This window comes from Thermobia domestica, chromosome 9 (assembly GCF_964235325.1).
Source record: "Thermobia domestica chromosome 9, izTheDome1.hap1.1, whole genome shotgun sequence".
In the NCBI taxonomy this organism is placed as follows: Eukaryota; Metazoa; Arthropoda; class Insecta; order Zygentoma; family Lepismatidae; genus Thermobia; species Thermobia domestica.
The window spans coordinates 78,160,790-78,182,162 of NC_137462.1; the positions used below are offsets into that span (position 1 = coordinate 78,160,790).

Below are 21,373 nucleotides of genomic sequence, written 5' to 3' on the forward strand. Positions count from 1 at the left end.
TTAATGGTATTAATCTTATATGTGGATCCGTGTTAAACAAATTTTGTTAGCTTGTTGTTCGGAGTTGAATATCAATTTTGAGCATCTAGGCTATGAGGTAAGATATAAATTTTAATGAAAGTTCGAACTGTATATGACTTCAACGGAAATCGAACCAGGAACCACAAGCGCTAACCACTTGGACATCCATCTTTGGTTAAAGGAAAATGTAATTGCTACCTACAATGATTTCAAATCGTGCTTGGATTGACAACTTCAAATATTTTTTTGCTTTTTGTTATAAAGTTTCGTGCTAATCCTTGTAAAGGATATTTATTCGTAGACCAAATCGCTGTTTTCATGTTTTTAGTACCTTAAATTTGACTATATATCCCAATCAGATAGGAGTTAAGGGTTATCTTGTTTGTTTCTTTTGTGCATGCATTCATGAATTCGATTTAGTGAGCGTGAGGGATCTGTTCCTTAGAAATATAACTATAGGATGTAAATTTAAAAAGAAAACAAAAAATAATAATGATCATCACACAGATTATTCTCAATGTAAAAGTCAAACAAAGATACATCCATTGTACATTTTCTTTCAATTTCTACATTGAAATTGAAAGAAAATGTACAATGTACAATTCAATTTCATTTCTCTCGAAAACTTGGCTTATTAGGTATTCACATAAGAACACAATTTCCTGTAATTTGCTGGGAGACCATTAATCACGGAGATGGAATTGTGGGAAAATCAATTAATCATGTCAAATTTCACTATCTTCAAATCGGGAAAACTAATAGAATTAACCACATTTGGTCGTCTTTTGGCAGAATGTTGACTAGCAGGAAAACTACATATGTATATTGTAAAAGAACTGATATTACCTATATCATATCATAGCGTTAACGTTTCTTCAAGAATATTACTTGTTAATTTGGCAATAAATAACTCACATCAGTTTGCCCATTATGGGTATTGTAGCTCTTGAAAAACAAAATCTTTCAAGTATTATCCGTAAATTTTAAATTAACTTTATTGATAAATGCGAATGAATTATGATGAAATTATTGGACTTATGAAAAAGGCAGGAAGAAACGGAGAAGGGGGGAAACTTACTGTCACTTCATCTACGGCTAAGACCGAACTATGGTTCTTTCGCACCAGAGAAAAATGCTCAACTGCCCAACTGTTGTACTCCTAGCTTATGCAGGTAGCCGAGTGGTATCATGTGATCTAAAAGATGCCATCACAAGTACGAATATACCAAAGTTCGAATGTGTAGAAAGCTCATGTTAGTGTTCACTGCGTAGTAACTTAGTAAATTAATTAATTATGATTTTTTCCTGCCGAAACCTAATCAAACGTAGTTATGTCTATTATTATTATTATTATTATTATTATTATTATTATTATTATTATTATTATTATTATTATTATTATTATTATTATGGAAATACTTGCATCAATAGAGTTGGTCAAGAGGACTTTTCCATCGCAGTATCACCATAAAAATCACCTCCCCGCAAAGCGAAGATTTCTGCTTTTAATATGTGAAGATAACCGATTCTCTCTTGTATAAAGTGTTTCAGAAAAAACTACTATTTTGGTAGACACTTGTGTCTGCTGTTCAGCAGATGAAATACCGTATATAATCGTGTACTAAATTTCTGATAATATTGAAATGTGCAGGTGCCTGAAACATGTATTTGAAATTTTACTGTTAAAAGTATTAGATAGCGATAAATTATAGTTCTTGCTAGTATTTTAAGTATTTGTATGAAGTAAATATTGGAATAAAATATGTATAAACGTAATTGACTAACAGTCACCGATAATAATAATAATAATAATAATAATAATAATAATAATAATAATAATAATAATAAAAGAAAAATAAAAAAGTGAGAAATATCTTTGTCCTGGTGTGACTCTCAGGTCCATTGACAGGGCCGAGTCGATTATATAGGGTTGACTATATGTGATATGCTAATTAGTCGATTAAACTTCTTGTATTAGGAAATTCTAATATATGTCTTTTACCTAAGATTTCTCCAAAGCAACTTCGGTTATTATTGAAAATAAAAGTCTTCGCTTACAATAACTTAGAATAATGTTCGCTTACAATTGAATTTCTGGATCGTGTACTTGTATTTTATTTACTTTGAGCTAGGAGTGCTTATAATTGCACGGAAAGAGTTGAAGAACTTTTGGGTGGACCAACAAGAAAATTGATGCATAACATAAGGCAGGATGTGGTCTGGAGATGGGCTATAACAGTTTTCATTGGATTACCAGAGGGTAAATCCGACATCAGGCATTTGTTTCTGTAGCGTTGAACCTTGGAATTTCTTAAGCCGTAAAGAATTAGTTACTTGTATGTCTATTTTGCATCACCCAAACAGCCAATAAATACGAACAGTAAATGGAACATTTCTTAAAAAATACTTGTTAGCTAATTTTTTTCCGTCAGCTCTCAACACTTGTATCTTCAAATCTATTTAAAGTTGATTGTATTTTACGTAAATCTTTTATTATTTTTTTAAATCCCGAGTAAACAATTACACTACTACCATGGGCGCCCGCAGGATATTTTCCAAGGAGGGGCAAGACACACACACACAATTGCTGGAATTAAACCCAACAAAACAAAACTTTATTGCTATCAGCACCACGTCAGCAGAAGAAACAACAAAGAGGGAAATTATCTTTTCAATTTAGCTGACTGATACCATCATTCAAAATACTTAGCATTGCATGCAGCATCAGACTGAATATAATTATTACTGAAAAAATGTGAAACATCACATGGGGGAGAGAAGTAGATTAAAATATTAGGGATGTATTTGACTAAATTTTGTTACTCTAAATCATTTAGTGAATGTTGATTTTAAAAGTATACTGTTGTCACCAGAAGAGCCTATAAATGTTAACCTTTTTCGAAAATCCAGGGAGGGGTAATTGCCCCCTCTTGCCCCCCTCTGTGGGCGCCCGTGACTACTACATCCCAAAATATCTCGTGAAGTTCTCTCTATCAGCATTATTTATAATTAAATTTTGAACTATCCACTTTACTGAAAATGCAATCAAGGTTTGTGTGGGATTAAATAAGGAATTTGCGATTTAGATTTTTGGGCTTTCGTCATCTATGGCTTTGTTAGCCGGTCACATTTGAGGGATGACGCCCCTCGGCGTGCACATTATGCGGCGAAAGGGAAGGAAGCGACCTGGGACCTATATGTTAGGTACTACCCGGCATTTGCCTTTCGCAAATTAGGAAAATCCAGTAAAAACTCAGGATGGCTGACCTTTAAAAGCTTTTAACACTTTTTTGACCGAGTGTCGCACCGGGAATTGAACCCGGGACCGCTCGCACCGAAGGCGAGAGCGTTGGCATTAAATAATATTAGTGAAAGTTTTGATTAGAGGAACATTTGGAAAAGCTTAGAAGATGAGGTAGTATATTACGTGGAAACATAAATTAAGAGTCCTGTAAAATTATGATTATGTAATTAATGCATTTGGTAGAGCTCATGAACTCTAACGCTACTGCAAAAGTTAAAAAAAAAGAACTAAATTACGCATCTGGCAATGAGATACATTCGAGCTCATTTAAGTACTCGAATTATGTATATAAAAACATAATGTACTCTAATCATATAGAAATATCATTCTGAGTATAAACGTTTTAATTAAGTAGGTATTTTGGAATTAAATTGAGTTTTTTCTTTCTTGAATTTTCTACTATATTTTATCAATGCTATTGACCAGGATTAAATTATTACACCATTGTTTTGGGCATAATAAGCCTTTTAGTATTCACTAAATAAGTGTCTAAATACATCTGCTCACTTCAAATGTGCCCGTGTAAGGAAAGTGGATAGAGTTAAAATTCTGATTGGATTGTTTCGTCACAGTATACAAAATAAGAAACGAGGCATAAAGTTTGTTTCAGCGACAATGAACTTTTGAGTTTCGTCGGTTATTTAGGTTTAATTTAATTGTTTAATAAGTAACTTCAGAGAAGATGTTTTCGTTATTTGTACACTACGGTAAAGTATCTGTTCAATTACTCAGAAACATTTAAAGTGTTTCGTTTGTTTGCTCCATTCTTTTTTCGTCTCTTCTGTTATCTATGAAACTAGTCTTTTCGAAGTTTAATTCTCTCTCTCTCAGTCCTAATCGCTTTTCTCTTTCTCTTGAAAGTGTTAACACTTAGATTATGGGAAGCTTCGCTTCACTTTCAGTGAAGATTCATCGATACGCTTGAGTTGCAGTAGCGTAATTAATAGAAAAGCTGAAATGTGATAATTTATTAAAACGTTAATGTTTTGCTGTTGACATTCTTGTCTTTTTCGTTTCACGTTTTTCGAGCGATGAGCGGGCTTTCATGTATGTATGTATGTATGTATGTGTGTTGAATGTCAACATATTATCTTTTTTTGTGCTTCTTTTTCTGGTCCTATAGCTTAATATTATCGACCACTACTTCATTTGAAGAATCTGAAAACGGATACGGTATAAGAAACCAGACTTTCCGTGTATTGATGGATATTAATCAATGTGTGCAAGCGAAAAGTCATAATTACTAAGTTCTTGTACACATGGTATTTCTAATCCTAATTCTGTTTTCCTTAAGCGTATTGACTAACGGCGTCATCTTTGTTCTTTTAGTCCATTAGTTTGTAAAATAAAATATATTTTTTTAGATTAACGTCCCACTATTATACCAAAGGAGACTGATTACTGAAAGTGACTGATTGTGAAATTAAATTTTTTTGCTCTCTCACTGCGAATTGGCCGGGAATACGTGTGCCAAAGGAACACGTGCTAGCCAGTAGATCAGCGAGGAAGACTCTCGTTGATTTATTGTGTGGAATTTTATTTGTTTTTGTTTAAAAATTAATTGGAATTTTAGTGGTTTGATGTTAATATTTTGTTTATCAAACCTATTGAAATGTCCTTTGTTTCGTGAAAATAAATTTTGTGATACACAATTTTAATATTTAATAATCAATTATAATAATGCTAAATTTATATACATATAATGCAAATTCGTGTTGGTAAAGTTGGGGACATTTAACTAAACTTGAAAAAGAAATAACTAAAATCAAGTTATTAAAATTCTCGCTCAATTCAAAGAAAGAGAAAAACTAATTTCTCATGTAAATCAATGGGGTAAAAGAAAAAGAAAGATGATGATGCGATACTCAACATCATTAACTTTAACTTTCTAAGTTCTTGTTTTCCATATATGTGCTCGTTCCACGTACAGGAGAAAAGAACTGGCTATCCTACTCCTGGTCTGCTGTCTTACTGATCTCTTCTAACTATAAGTTATCTTAAACGTATCCCTTTTGGTAGAACACACTCAGAAAATAAATAAAGAATCTGTTACTTTCGATTTGTTTCTATATAATATATCTTCCTTAACCTATTTCTCATCTAAAGAACAATTTCTAAAACTTAATTAATTCATTTTAGACTGTTTTAAATACTTATTCAGAAATGAAGGAAAATAATCTCAATCTATGTAGATCAGATTAAATTAGGCTTAACTAAGTGATAATAAGGAAAATGAACCATTTTTTCTCAATTTGAAGATTTTTTTTAACAGGAAAGAAAAGCACAATATCTATCGTATTTGAGTGGAATAAAATAGAGATACAAAATTTCAAACTGTTTTTTTCCCTCTCATTTTTGAATAAATATTTTTAAAATGTAGTTTGAACTTTCACTTAAAATGTTTTCTTGATATTTTACATTTACAAATCCTAATATATGTAACACTTTGGATTTTTTTTTCGTCTTTTGTTCGAATAATTAGATGAACCTATCTATATCATACATCGTATAGTGCCAGAAATACTAAGCACTTGATTTATGTAAGTATTCTGTGAGTCTTTTTGCCTTGCCTTTTCGCATAAAATAGTTTCATCTCAAGTAAAAAAAAAAAAAAAAAAAAAAAGCGTTCTTGTGGTGAATTCAGTATGTTTGCATTCTAAATGCACAGCAGTCTTTCCACTGATAATTTTGACATTATCTAAATAAATTAACAAATAAAATTAAAGCAAAATGTGATCATTCATTCTTTTCATGAGTACAATGTATAAAATGAAATATTTTCCATTTAGCAAAATCAGAATTCCGACTCTCGGCTATAATCCTACTCACTAAATCCACAATTTGTCGCCGAAAACAAAACGATTATGTTTTTCTAGTAGTAGTTTTAAGGTATTTTACTTCAGATCTGGTGATTCTAAAATTTCCCATCCAAGTTTATTGCTACAGTATTTATAAAAATCAGGGGAATTAAATACTATCTTGGTAAGAAATGTTATTTTCGTACAGAAAGTTGTAACAAATTATAAATTTGTATTGGTCTAAAAAGCACACATTTTCAGTTCCTTTTTGAAGGCTTGAAAGAAATAAGCTGGAATATGAGAAATTCTCAGTTCAAACTTATTTCTTCAAAAACACTTTGTTTTTACTTTTTTATATATAGAAAAGCACTGAACATATTATGTTCAAATCCGCGAATTCACCACTGTCAGTGAGATACATCCAAACGTTCATTTGTTTGTTTTTCCAAGCGGCCAATTCGAAGTAATCAGTGGATAGGGAAATTCTGCTTGTGCATGTATTTATGCATAAAAAAAATAATAATAATAATAATAATAATCACACTTCCATTGTCGATTTTCGAATCACGTCTTATAATATGACACCTTCATCTGCTTGTAAGTTACACGTGAAATTCAAATTGCATAAAGTCTCTTAATAGAATATTGTCAGATCAGTCGAAATATTAAAATGATTTTCTCTGTAACAGAATGCGAAAAGACAAGGCTTCAGTTCGTAGTTCTATAACCAATATTATCACACTTGCCTTCTCTTCCGAATCACACTATCTTCCAAAATGTTTTCTTCTCTTGTGTAGTCAGTCACCGGCACCAAAAAAATAAAAAATAAACTTATTTTTCAAAATAAAAAAATAAGAATCCCTCACTTGCAGCACACCTCCCAGCAGCTATGTGAACCCAAAGAGCAGTGTCTTGAGAAGTGACCGCGACCTGACTTTTATAAAGGCGGGTAGGGGGAGTACTTGAAAACTGAGGCGGCCACTGAGCAAGCATACAAGTTCTTCTACCTTAGATTACGTCTCCCCGCACCGCTCGCTCATCTGAGACTCCTGGTTGCGTACCTGCGCGGGAAAGAAGAAACAGTGGAGTGGAATGCATTAGGACCAGGGTAATGAGGACTTCCTGGGGGAGGAGGTTTTATGAGGCTGTTACTGCCCTCGAGGATGCACGAACATTGTCAACACCCTCCTCCTTTAAAAAAAAAATAGTATTTAAAAAAACATACAAGAGATGCTATTTTTCTATATTTCTCCCTAACTGAGAGTAACACGTATCGGCATAAAGTTTTCCTCTGTGTGTTGTCTTCAATATTATGGCTAACATTTGACGAAATAAAAAAATAAATAAATAAATAAAAACAGATTTGTGAACCAGTCTAAAGTTAATAATGCATAGATAGGTCAGTAACATTGCGTAGCCGGAATTACAACCACAAAATTGAGTTGGTGTATTATTTAAAATTAAAAATGGTTAAGAAAATGAATGTATAAATACTTCTGTGTGTTCGAATGGTTAGCTCAAATGTCTGTGGTACGTGTTATCCTGGATTCAATTGCATTCCGGACGTACATTTCTGGTTCGTGAGATAGTCAAGAAGGTATTTTAATCAAGAGCTATCAAACGCCGGTCTAAAAGAAAAGCTAGAAACCATGGAATTGAGTCTAATGAGCTGACCATGTATCATCGTCTAGTTTATTGATGGCTAAATGACGGCCCGCGAATAATATTTTAAAATGTATGATTTGTTCCTTAAAAAAAAAATCAATGTGTAACATGAAAAGTGTAACTGGCCATCTTAATATTAACTGAATCGAACCTTAACTGTTTAAACTGTCAAAATATTTTCTTTGAACTTTCGGTTACCAAGCTCATTCTGCAGGGTAAAGCCGTTACAGGATAGGCCCTACCGTACCGATTTGTAATAAAATGCAGATTTCATAGAGCTACTTTCAAATGTCACAGCTCAGGCCTTAATTTGCCTTTACACATGAAACAAAAGGAGTATACTTAGAGTAGAACAAAGATTCAGAAAACTTATGACTTACGCACATTCAGGGAACTGTCGTCTCAAACGGAGGACAAGGAAGAGGAAAATGTTTATATTTTGTTTTGGCCGACATTGCGTTTGCCCTTACTGATCTAGTTAGTTCTACAAATACCCTAGTTTGCAAGATTAGTTAATTCTAGTACGTACTGGTTCACCAAAGATGCTAGCTACTATACCTGCAGAAAGAGCTTCCGTGGTTTAGAGAAAAGTTTTCAGAAGGATAACAAAGAAAGCTTCAGATGAATTGGAAACACATAAACGGTACGCCTTAAGGTTAATGTGTGATGCGTCAGTATGGTGGTCATTTGAAGGCTCATTCTTCATTGAGAAAGACACTGTCAGTGAAATTGTGAACTTTAATATATTGAAAAAATCTATTAAAATTTCGGATTAAAATAGACGCTTCTGTTGACTTCCAACAAGAAAGGATAGAATCCAATCGCCTTTCAAATGATGCATAAGAACCAACAAGTTAAGAGAGAGAGAGAAAAGAACTTTTTATTACATGGAAAATTTTCATATTATTATATGCCTCTTTCGAACCATTACACGCAAAAGTCCATTTGGTATATAAGAACTACTTACACACGAAGCTCTGAACTATCACCTCGAAGGGGTGGCTAAAATAGTAGAGTTTTGTATCATTATGAGAAGAAGTAAAAATATTGTTTCCAGACTTCGATCAACGTGTGCTAAAGATCCAAAATTTCCTCCACTGACTCTTCCTTCTCCAAATTTGCACCCTAGATTGTCACATACTTCTCACATTTATGGAAGGCCTTTTATCATAATGTTCGTAAAAGTCTGCAGATCTGATGACACAAGATTTCTCCACTTCAGTAATGACCTCGTCATCATCATCATAGAAACATTCACTTTGTAAATGATTCTATAAATTTGAAAAGGAAAATAAGTCAAAATCGGTGGTAGCAGATCGAGAAAGTACGATCGATAGGTCAAGTCAAAGGTTCATTGCTACAGCTACTAAAAGATATATTATATATATAGCTTGGTGTTAACGGCTAGTAGTAACCTTCCTCTTTCCTTGGTAATATTCCATAACGTTTGCAGCAAGTACCTGCAATGTGCTCGTTATCTTAGGCCCTTTTGTAAGTAAGCAATATCAGATCATTGTAGTACCAAACACACGGATAGTATAAGTTTGTTTGATGGTAGTTGCACCTTATTTTTCTTGGGGTTGGTTCTGAGGCATCTTTTCATATTTTGATAATTTCTCTCACTTATGTAGAATAACATTTTCATCCAGGGTCATTAATGTGTTCAAAAAGTCCTCGTCTTATTTATGGTATACATCCAAAAATGTTTTATGCACATTTCATACATTCCATTTTTCGGAAGGATGTCAACAACAATCAAACCCACCGTGCAGTCACTTGCTTAGAGTGGAAAATGTCATGAAATGTGCATTGGTTCCTTGTTCATTTCCCTAGCTGAAAACTTAACCGTCTTGTTATTATACTACTTCTGTGGCTATGGATGGACGTTCTTTTCTTGGATCACCCTGTAGACGTTTAAATTCTCTCTTGCTTTGTTTAATAATAAGATATGATACATATTCCTTATAATATATACCTATCGTCTCTTCATGGATCGTTCAAATTTCCCTTTAAGATCAGGAACCTGATAGCTTTTTCCAACAAGATGCTGTCTCCTACCTTCAGTTCAATAAAACCTATTATGATATTAATGGGTATACTCATTGTTGAGATACTAACCTACAAATGCATAACATTTCACAGCATAAAATGATACATCTATATCATCTAAGGTAAGATTTTTATTCTTTCTTTTGAAAAGTTTAACATAAAGGCACCGGAAATTTCTGATAGGCAAAATGTTCGTCATTCGTTTTCATAAGTCAATATCGAGTGTTGAAAGGGAGGTAACGCGAGGGGAGAAGAAGTAGAAAGTGTACGTGGTAACTAAGTAGCAAGTACACATATTACTAGGATGTAAAGCAAATGTTATAGGAATTCTGAAAGCTGATCCTTGGCATCAAATAGAGCAAATTAAAAAATAAAACAGAAATGGAAAGGATTTCACGTTTTGCTGACATAGATGTGGAAAGTGTTGTTAAAGTGGTACTCTTGAAATCGATACTTGACAATCTCATTTACATGTTATTTAGATTGTTAAAATTTTGGAAACAATACGGGAGTAACTAGAAAAGTTTTGCGACATAGCCAAACTGGACTTGCAGGAATAAGATAGTGCTTGTATGAGAAGGATTCCTTCTTTGTACATGAACTTGCCCAGTCTCTCGAAGATCATGCCATATGACTTGCTTAAGGTGTTGCCAAGTGGCCGGAGTTAACATCATTTGCACTGCAGCCATGAAGTTGGAAAGAAGGGATTTGCAAGCCGTGATTCTGTACGACTATAAATGTGATCTCAATGAATTGGAGTCGCTGGAAGAGTTGACACGAGGCTTTGGGGAGGCTGCACCATCACATACAACAGTGTTTCGTTAGTTTTCAAAAATGAAATGGAGCCGGACCTTATTAGAAAACGAAGGACGCAGTGGAAGGCCATCAACAGCAGTAAGAGAGGAAAATATTGATGCCATGGAGCAGATGATTAGGGACGATCCGCGAGTGACATACAGTGACCTTGAGTTTGCCCTTGGGATCAACTATCCTGCATAAATAGTTGCATATGAGAAAGATTTAATCTTGATGGGTGCCACACAGCTTGACTGAAAATCAAAAGTGAGTGATGTCAAGAAAGATGCTTAAGAAATTTCAAAGTGGATACTCTAGGAGGGTTTTGGACATTGTGACAGGTAATGAAACCTGGATTTTACCAGTTTGAACCAGAGACAAAGTGCCGTTGTCTGTTTGGGTATTTCCTGGTGAAGCACCACCAATGAAAGTCAAGAAGCCATAAAGTTTAGGAAAGAAAATGGTGTTCACATTCCTTTCAAAAAGTGGACATGTGACTACATTTACGGTAGAAAATTAACTCGTAGTTACTGGCAACTGGTACACAAGCGTTTGTCTACTTGAAGTGTTCAACAAAATTGGAGAGAAGTGACCAAAGGCTGGTTTGCGAGGAATCTTGCTGCACCATAACAATGCTTCAGCCCATTTTGCCAACCAAACAGTTGATTTCATTGACCATGTCCTTCTTAAACTTTTATCCCATCTCCCTACAACCACGATCTGGCACTGTGTGACTTTTTCTGCTGCCTGTGTTCAAGGGAAAACTTCGTGAGTAGCGGTTTTCCATCCCCTGAAGATGGTGTAAATGCCTACAAAGAACAGGTAGGTACATTGCTTGAAATCCTGCGGCACCAGTGCTTCCAGGATTGGTTTAAGAGAATGAGGCGTTGTGGCAATGTCGGGGAGAATACTTCGAAAAGTTATAATAGTTGAAATAAAGATACGTGTTACCAGAGTTGCATGTCTTAAAACTTTTCTAGAGATCCTCGTATATATTGATACAGACCTTAACATGTCAAACTAATATAAGTACCTTAAAATAGATTTCTTGGTGCTAGTCAATGAATGATTATGGTCGACCAGATAGCGCACATTTAACTGAATGACGGGTAGCACATCAGCTCTCGAAACCATTATTTTTTGCTTAACATGTTCATTGTCTCTGAATGCAATTATGTACCTCTTCAATTGACTTGCAGTACGAAACCAACACCTATTATGTGGTTCATGGAGAAGTAAACTGCTTACTACGTGCTAACTATTTGATCATACGAGGATATACAAAACTAACGTATATATATATATTTAAAGAAAAAAAATGTTGACACTTTCTGTTTCTGTTTCTAGAAGTAGTCTGCTATACGTTTGGACATAAAATTAACGGAAATATCACAATATATGAGTTCTTAACACTTTTTACCTTCCACCATTACTAACAAGCCACGTGTTTCTATGTAATAGGTTTATTGATCTATGTTGTTTTTAACTCTGTGATCACAGGATGAACAAAAAATTTATTTCCTTCTTCCTAAATACGCGTACTTATGTTAGTATTGTACCATTATTACATTTATTTCTTACTGGGAGCCTGCAAATGTGGACTAATTACATTTAATATTCGTAAAGTTATTTTCGTAACGTTAATTAATGTTTTAAATTAATGTTTTCGTAAAATTATTTTTAAAAAATAACCGAAACAATTATAGGCTATTGATCACTTGAAGATGCACTCTTCAAAGCGTATTCTTGAGCAACTGGCTGTGTACTTGTTGTTGCAATTACTTTCTGGATTCTTTTTTCTTTTTGTTAAGGAAAACTAAAACCTGACACGAAAGAAATGCAAATGCATTACAAAGTGTTATGTTCGTTGTTAATTTCCGTTTGATGCGCTTTTTGTTATGTGTGCATTCTTCGTTCACTGGTAACACAAACACAGAAGTACTCAACCAACACATGGACGCCTTTCTTGCTTTGCGTCCTTGTTTCCATTATTATGTTATGTATGAACTAAGGCTTATCACGTTTCGTGCATCTGACATTTTCCGTTTCCACAAGGTATTCATAAAAGATTTCCAGGCGAACTCGTGGTGTGGTAGAAACTTATGTAGCGTATTTTATTCCGTCTTATTTTCTAGTTATACAATTCTTTTGTAGTTTGTTGCAATTTACAGATTCAATATACATTTTAGATTGTTCTTGTGAATTGATTGAAGTAAGAATTTAGTACTACAAGATATATTTACTCGTTTTTACATTTCAATCACACACTCTTTTTAAGTATTGGTAATAAACTAACTTCATCTAGGAATATTTTTACTCTACAGTAATAGTGTCAAGCGTACAAAGGGTGTTTCTTTGTTGTTCAAATCAGTTTAGTATGTATATTTTATAATACACTTTTCTTTTTCAAAATCACAGTCTTTTTGTGTAATAATCTTAAAAGAAACTAAATTGTAAATTTGTTAATGATGTTGGATTGTTTCTAAAGTACTAATATAAGAAGCTACGAAACTTCTTTCATTAGCGACGTATTTCCAAGTTAGAGTTGGTCCATGGCCAATTTCAATTTCAATTTCAAGCAATACGAATTACTGTAAAACCTCCAAGAAACAAATCTTACTCAAAAATAAGGGTAGTATATATATATATATATATATATATATATATATATATATATATATATATATATATATATATATATATATATATATATACAGGGTGTAAAGAAAGGTTGTTTACAACGCTTGGGAGGTGATTCTACAGACGAAAACAAGTAAAAATGTCTATGTAACACAATGTCCATCTCTGCCTCCTAACCGAGTTACGGGCGTCCAAAAGGGTGGGAAAATGAACTTTGAAGGCTAATTCTGGCAAAACGACAAGAGATAGAAGGGTGGTGTTAGGCGGCCCACATAGACTCTCAACATGGACTATCCAAAGATACTAAGATTAGATGTGTACAAGGTGAGCGCAAGGGATTCCCCAAAGGATGCGAAGCATGCCGCGGACGTTATGAGGGCAAAGTGAGTTGAGAGGTTGTGTGTGAAGTGTTCATACATACAGAAACGAATAGCTGAAGTGTGTATGCGTATGCAAGATGGCGGGAGAAGTGCGTGGTTGCATAGCCATACAGGAAAGAAGCGCAATTTCGACAGGTTTATTCAAAGCATGTGTTCGAGAAGGCAGGAACGGCAGTCCGACAGTGGGGTAGGGACATATAGTTGCACTGTCGTTCACGGTTCTGGGAGTACCACAAAACTATTTAAATGATTATTGTTTCTGTTGTTTCTACTATTATACACTGAGGCCCTTATACACTTTACGCGAACACTCACACACGCAAACAAAGACTCACACAGAAGCACCAAAATAGCATTTACTCGACGGCATCAACTATCAATGCAGCTCCAACTAGTTGTGGAATTCAGTTACGAGCCCTGTGCATTAGATACGCCACCTAGTGTCAAACCAGAGACAGAACCATGCATGTTGTTTAGTGAACGAAGAGACTACGTCACTTGCAGCCCGGGGACGCAATTTTGTATTAAATCATGGATAAACTTACACACACCTCGGATCCTGTCATTCATAGCGGTGTTTGTGTAGGGCAAAATTAATGAGTGATAATTTTTTTCCAGAAGTACTGTAATTACATATGAATCTACAAATGTATTACTGGTTACATGTGAAAATCGTTTGTTTTTCTTTTTTTTTCTGAGCTCCGCAAACGAAACTGAGCTCCTAAACTCACCTTTGCGACTACGTGTAGCATGAACGTTGAACAGCTTTGATGTGTATTAAATCTGGATGATTTCTCATGGTGTGGATAAAATAGATGAATACAAAATCAGCGCTAATATCTTCGTGTTGAATTATTTTCTTTCCAGTGTTTTTCCTTAAAAGGCTCGATACTTAAGCATAGACTTCTGCTATTTACTTAAGGCCCTTCTAAACGCTCCCCACAACTTTTCCCCCGATTCGTATGAAAACTGAATAAAATATGCAGGTTTTGGAAAGTGGACCACATAGTAGTTATGGTACTTATAAACTAAGTAACGATTCAAATACATTTGAGACATTTGACAGGACAGCCTATGACAATCATTTGGCTGCCCTCAAAGGTATCGAATATCTTTTCTGGAATTGAATTACTTAAGATCTCTTCATAGAGTCCCATGATCACTGTGTGGCCGAATTTTCAAAATTCGACTACTTTCTTTCGTTTTCCCACCATTTTCAAAAACCGAGAAACGTTGTGGGAAGCGTTTAGAGGAACCTTACTCAGCAATGGGAAGTCCTTAAATTCCACAGTAACCTTGTCATGTCGTGGATAAAATTTGGAATAATTGATTTGCAGTGTATCAAATTATGTTAATAAATAGTAAACATCTAGCTAGACGTGACGCTTAAGAAACGCGACCACACTTAAGCCATAGTCTGTCGGTTATAAAGAACTCTGCTTCTTCCTTTCGTAATGACAGGCAAGGTTGCTAGATTTCCAACACTCCTCAGAAAGCTATTCCTAAATCACGTGGTAACTTTTTACTTTAGAGCTGTTTTACTGCTTCATAAAACAGTGGGCGCTGCTGGTTGCCCGACGCGTCAAGTACGCAGGAGGATCATTTATTATTATTATTATTATTATTATTATTATTATTATTATTATTATTATTATTATTATTATTATTATTATTATTATTATTACTTAAATGCTCATCAAATTGCCCTTTCACCCACATGTTCAATCCTGGATGCCAGTTCCCACTGCTGCTGATGCTGTGTCTCGGCGTCTTGCCGTACTGTCTGAATCTCTTTGCGGGTGAATTCCACCTGAAGAACACTTCATTTGTGTGGATAATTTCGTCAAAACAAGAAGTAGTTTAAAATTGTGCAGTCTCGCAATATCTTTTATACTTCTAACTACAGTTTGAAAAGCTGTCACTAAATAAAACTTGCTATAATAATAAGAGACAAGTAGAACCACTGTTCAAGCTCAGTTCATTATCGAAAACCGTAACTTCTCATTCAAATGCTCTTTTTATACAACAATGGCAATGATTAGGAATATTTTACTTTTTTCAATGCATAGTTCAATGCATGGGTAATCTACAATTATCCGAATTTACAACTTTGTGTGATCCATAGTTTCGTCATAAATATCCTCAAACGTTTTTTTCATTCTAACGCAGTGGTCGAATTCAACCTTAACTACTCAGCTTTTCATTCTTGCTGTTTGTATTGCAATTGTAGTAATCAGCTGAAGCTTATCTTCTACGAGTACTATCACCGGAACAGGTTTCGGTTCCTCTATCATAAATGTTGCATCACCTCCCCATTAGCGCTTTCTAATTACACAACTGTCGACCCTATGTAGAGTGCTGTATGTCCCTATCCCACTGCCGGACTGCCGTTTCTGCTTTCTCGAACACATCCTTTGAATAAACCTGTCGAAATTGCGCTTCTTTCCTGTACGGTTATGCAACCACGCACTTCTCCCGCCATCTTGTATACGCATACACACTTCAGCTATTCGTTTCTTTATGTATGAACACTTCACACACACCCTCTCACCTAACTTTGCCCTCATAACGTCCGCGGCATGCTTCGCATCCTTTGGGGAAACCCTTGCGCTCACCTTGTACACATCTAATCTTAGTATCTTTGGATAATCCATGATGAGAGTCTGTGTGGGCCGCCTAACACCGCCCTTCTATCTCTTGTCGTTTTGCCAGAATTAGCCTTCAAAGTTCATTTTCCCACCCTTTTGGACGTCCGTAACTCGGTTAGGAGGCCGAGATGGACATTGTGTTACATAGACATTTTTACTTGTTTTCATCTGTAGAATCACCTCCCAAGCGTTGTAAAGAATCTTTCTTTACACCCTATATATATATATATATATATATATATATATATATATATATATATATATATATATATATATATATAGGATGTTTCAAAACAACACTGACAACGTTTGGGAGGTGATTCCTGACACCAAGATAGGACAAAAAATATAGACCAACCTGGGTGCACAAATGCTTCCGTTTGGAGTTATAGGCTGCCGAAAACATGACAAAATGAACTTCAAAGGTTCATAGCTCCAAAACCGTGGGACTTACCGTAGTCGGGTCAAGACTTCACTTAGAAACTAATATGTGCCCTATCCAAATATCCAAGTTTCAGAATCCTGCTGCACTTCCACAACATTTTTTATAGAAGTAGTTGGTGGTACTTCAAATCGTATGCCCGTAGCCAAACTTCTTACATAAAAATTGATGCGTAAGTGCCGCAGAATTCTGAAACATGTATTTGTGCATAGCGCACATATTAGTTTCTGAGTGAAGTGTTGATTTGACTACAGTAGGTCCCATAGTTTTGGAACTATGGACCTTAAAAGTTCATTTTTCCATATTTTCGGCAACTTCGAAAGGAAGTATTTGTGCTCCCAGGTTGGTCTGTATTTCTTTTGTCTTATCTTGGTGTCAGGAATCACCTCCCAAACGTTGTCGATGTTGTTTTGAAACACACTATATATATTTTTGAAACTTTTCGTGAAACAAACACATTTATAATATATTAATCTAATCTATTATATTATATTCATCTAATTATTTAATTTGTTTGTCATATCTGGGGCTGAGAGGTTAACTGTGCCAACTCACTTTTTGGTCGAAATTAAGTTACCACATTTTTCTTTACTTACATTAGTACAAGGAACATTAGAAACATTTTTGAGATGTGGACAACTGAAACGCAGGAAGTGAAAATTTTTTCCGTCAATAAACAATCGACGCAATTCAACAAAATATTGTCTTGAAAACACTTTTTCGCTGTTCCTGAGAAATTAATATTTTATGACTTATAACACTTTACTTCTCAGTCCCAGATATAGGCCTAAATATGCTCAAATTTTAAATGCTGAAATAAATTCCCCGCTTATACTTCACAGACCCAACCAATAGATATTCTTTTAAAATGTCATGCCATGTTTAATGAGAGTTATATATATATAAAATTACATTTAGCTTCTGTGTGGCACTTGGAGAAAAATTACCTGGTTAGAACTAAAAAGCGATAGTGGTTTGTTGGGAATAATAGAGAGAAAGATATTATTAGAATTAGATAGATAAATAAGAATATTATTAGAATTAGATATAATTAAAAAGTGGTAAATAAGCTTCTTAGAATAAATATGTTTCTGAGGGACGTGGTAAAACATATATAGCGAGAGAAATTAAAATGAAGTTTGCCTACGAAACAGTGACGACGCTAGAGGAGGAAGGGGGCAGCCCCTCCGGTGGCATCGTCTTCCCCTCGACTATTATTTTCGGTGTACAAAATATAGCTGACCCCTAAAATTTCATCTGTCCCTTCACTGTCCCGCTCTCAAGAAATTAAAGTTAACGTAACTGCTATGAATCGAGAGTTGAGGCTGTCTTATCTCTGAAAAATGTCATGAAAGCGTTGTCTCGTCTCGTGGACAACCCTAACTATAACTAATGGACAGTATTTAAGTTATTAATACGTCAAGAGGAAGAAACTCAGAAAGTGATTAATGTCATGGTATTCAGTGAACCGTTTGACGGCTTCGGCCCAAGAGTCCAGTCGAAGCTTCCTGTGATCCCTGGTGTCATTTTGAAAGCCAACAAATCTGGCATGATGCCTAAAGAATTATTCAAAAAATACTTGCCGCATCTTGTCGCTGATATTGGAACACCATTTCTGCTGCTGAAAGGTGCTGCTGCTATCATGCTCGACAATGACATATATGAGCATTTCCGGACTTGCACCAGGGAGCCATCACTCCTGAATGTACTTCTTTTGGACAGCCATTCTACGTAGGGTACATCCTTTACAGAAAGATGATGGTTGAGAAAGCACATAAACACACGAGAAATGAAGGACTTGGTGACACCCTCGACATGGCCAAGGGTCCTGGAATGTTGAAATGGGAAAGGGAACATCTTTCACTTAACATCAGCTTTCATACGATACTCAACATGAACCCCTTTCCAATTTCAGTATTTTGAGTTGGACCCCGTCTGGGACCCTGCGAGGGACCTGGAACATTTTTTTTTACTTTGAATCATTATACTTTTGAAATAGTGACATATCCGTGTCTTTGTTTTTACACCTACTCCACCGTTTAAGATTCATACGAGTGGCCATAGACTTTGCAATAAAGATTGTGGTGATATTTTGACCCACCACTATTTTGCACAGGCTTATCGTAGAGAGTCGAGACTTGATTTATCTTCTTTCATTTAACACCAAACGGTATACAAGTTGACACCCCTTTCCATTTAAAAATTTTGAGTTGGACCCCGTCTGAAACCCTACGGGGGCCCCTGGGAGAATTTATTTTACTTTGATACGTTGTAATTTTAAAATGATAAAAGACATATATTTCTGTTTTCATATCTGTCTCACCGTTTCAGATTTTTCGGGGTTGGAACGGACTTCATGGACACGCTTAAAGATTTTAATAAAAATAAGGAAAGTGCTGCCTACAAGAGGAATGCATAAGACCTCCCCAATTTTGGTAATCGGTTTTGATCTTACCTTGACTCAAGCTTTCAGGAAATATATACATCACACCCACTTTGTGGGTTCAGGTTCAAGTACATCCCTAGTAAGATAAGACAAAAAGAATAGACTGGCTTAAGTGTAGAAATGTTTTCTATGCCTGCAATGGTATCCCGTCACTCAGATGTACATCTACGATTAAAAATAATGAACATTCCCTTTTGATCGACAATTTCTTCTCGACATAGCGTTGTTCTTGTATTTTTATGACAAATTTTCGGTTGGTCATAGCGAAGGTAATAAGCATTTGTACACCCAGGTTCGTCGATACAGTTAGTATTATCTCGGTGTCAGGAATCCCACCCAAATGTTGTTGCTTAGAAACATCTTGCATATTATAGTATGTTCTGTAGTAAGATTTTGTATAACTCCATGAAAGTGAAATCTTAAATAAGAAAAATGCTGTTACTAGTCTGTTTCATTTTCTGCGGTATATCATTGCCTTCAGAATAATGTGTCTGGTGAGGATAATTATTCAGGGCGTTAATGAACTATACCGACAAGGTAGGACATGATTACACACACCAAAGTAAGTGAGAAAGTTCATATGGATGTGTGGAGAAAAATGCATAGTTTCAGAGCGAGGTCTTCAAAATAGTGACTTTCAACAGGCGCTATTTCGAAATCGAGAAACGATGAGCGGCAGTTCATATCAACGTAAAGGAAGTCATACATACGCAAGGGATTCCTTACATCCAGGGATATAATGGGGAGTATACGGGAGTATACGGCGTATACCAACCTAAAATTTTTATAGTCCAGCGTATATTCACCTTAAATTTACGAAAGAATAAGCGTATATTGGGGTGCGTATACACCAAGTAGTCTTGCGTATACGCTATAGGTTTGAAAACGATTGAGTGTATACCTACCAAAAATTCTACCATTACACCACTGCTTACATCGTATTATGTTCAAACACGCTCTTAACAGAATTTTCAGATAAGCTCTGATTTCAAGGTGGATCCAAAGTAAACAAAAGGTAAGCCTTGACAACAGCTGGCACGGAACGTTTCGGCGGAAAGTTGGAAGTGTGTTAGGGACCGTCAGCACCATGGTATCTCGTGTTCGAGATAATGCGTGTTGCGATGTTTTGTTTCACACTTATACATAAAAAACCGTGAAATGTACCGTGACAAAATACGTTGCAGCACGCGTTATTCCGGACACAAAGGACCAAGGTGCTAACGGTCCCTAACACTTCGGACTTTTCGGCGAAGCATTCCGTGCCCACTGTTGTCAAGGCTTACCTTTACCAGTGAACATTGACAAAATATGCATTTTTGTATTCCGTATGTATGGCTTCCTTTACGCTGATATAGACCGCCACTCCACGGTTTTTCGAATTCGAAATAGCGTGATGAAATTTTGCTTTTCCAGATTTTGGATAGCCCTAACTGTGAAACTATGCACATTTTCTTATAGGTCCATGTGAACTTTTTCACTTACTTTGATGTGAGGAATCACATCTTACAGTTTGTCGGTATAGTTTATTAACACCCTGTATATTGTCGAAAGTGTAAAAAAGATTGGTAATAATAAGTGCTTGCTTTTGTCGGATTTTAGTTATACGGCGTTTCAAAACTAGAATAAACAGCGTTCAGAAAGATTTGCTGTGTTGTTTTCGAAACTGAAATAGTATTTCTTTTAATAGTACTCATACAGCTAAGTCGCATCACCACTTTGCACTAGCAAATCAAAGAAGTCCATTTGAGACGCGTGAGTGTTTTCGACCAGTGATTATGAAAGTTATGCTAATTGTGTTTATTACGTCTAATTAAATATTGATGTGGTAACTTTTTTCCTTTCGTAGAAAAATATTTTTAACTATTCGTGATTATTTAATTTAGGACTTGCCAAATCGTGCACTGGGTGATGTTTAAAATTAACACTGAACAAGTCCTGTCACACTGAATGTGGCTAATTAAACCTTTGCAGAAATCGTAACAATTTCATGAATCGCTAATTAGTTTTAGTTGGAAATAGTGTTAATGATTTTCTTGAGAATTTTTGCCATTTTCAAATCTAAATTTGAAACGCATCATCGATGGTTTGAATTCGTTTTGATATCTTTTCCAACTTGTGATGTTTAACTAGTTGCGTAACTTGAAGATTTTTCTATCATGAAAGCTAGATATTTCCAAATAATAAC

The 21,373-nt window shown here is 35.2% G+C and overlaps 2 protein-coding genes across 3 annotated transcripts in view; one reads left to right on the top strand and one right to left on the bottom strand.

Moving 5' to 3' along the window:
- The window catches only part of LOC145694771 (uncharacterized), a 33,607-nt gene extending 26,562 nt beyond the window's left edge, over positions 1-7,045 (bottom strand). Inside the window, exon 1 of the mRNA XM_081771393.1 lies at positions 6,870-7,045. The gene's annotated coding sequence lies outside the window, so the exon portion shown is untranslated. The remainder of the gene's footprint in view (positions 1-6,869) is intronic.
- LOC145694772 (serine/threonine-protein kinase S6KL-like) overlaps positions 1-21,373 on the top strand; it is a 388,845-nt gene that overhangs the window by 247,398 nt on the left and 120,074 nt on the right. The gene's annotated exons all lie outside the window — the stretch shown is intronic.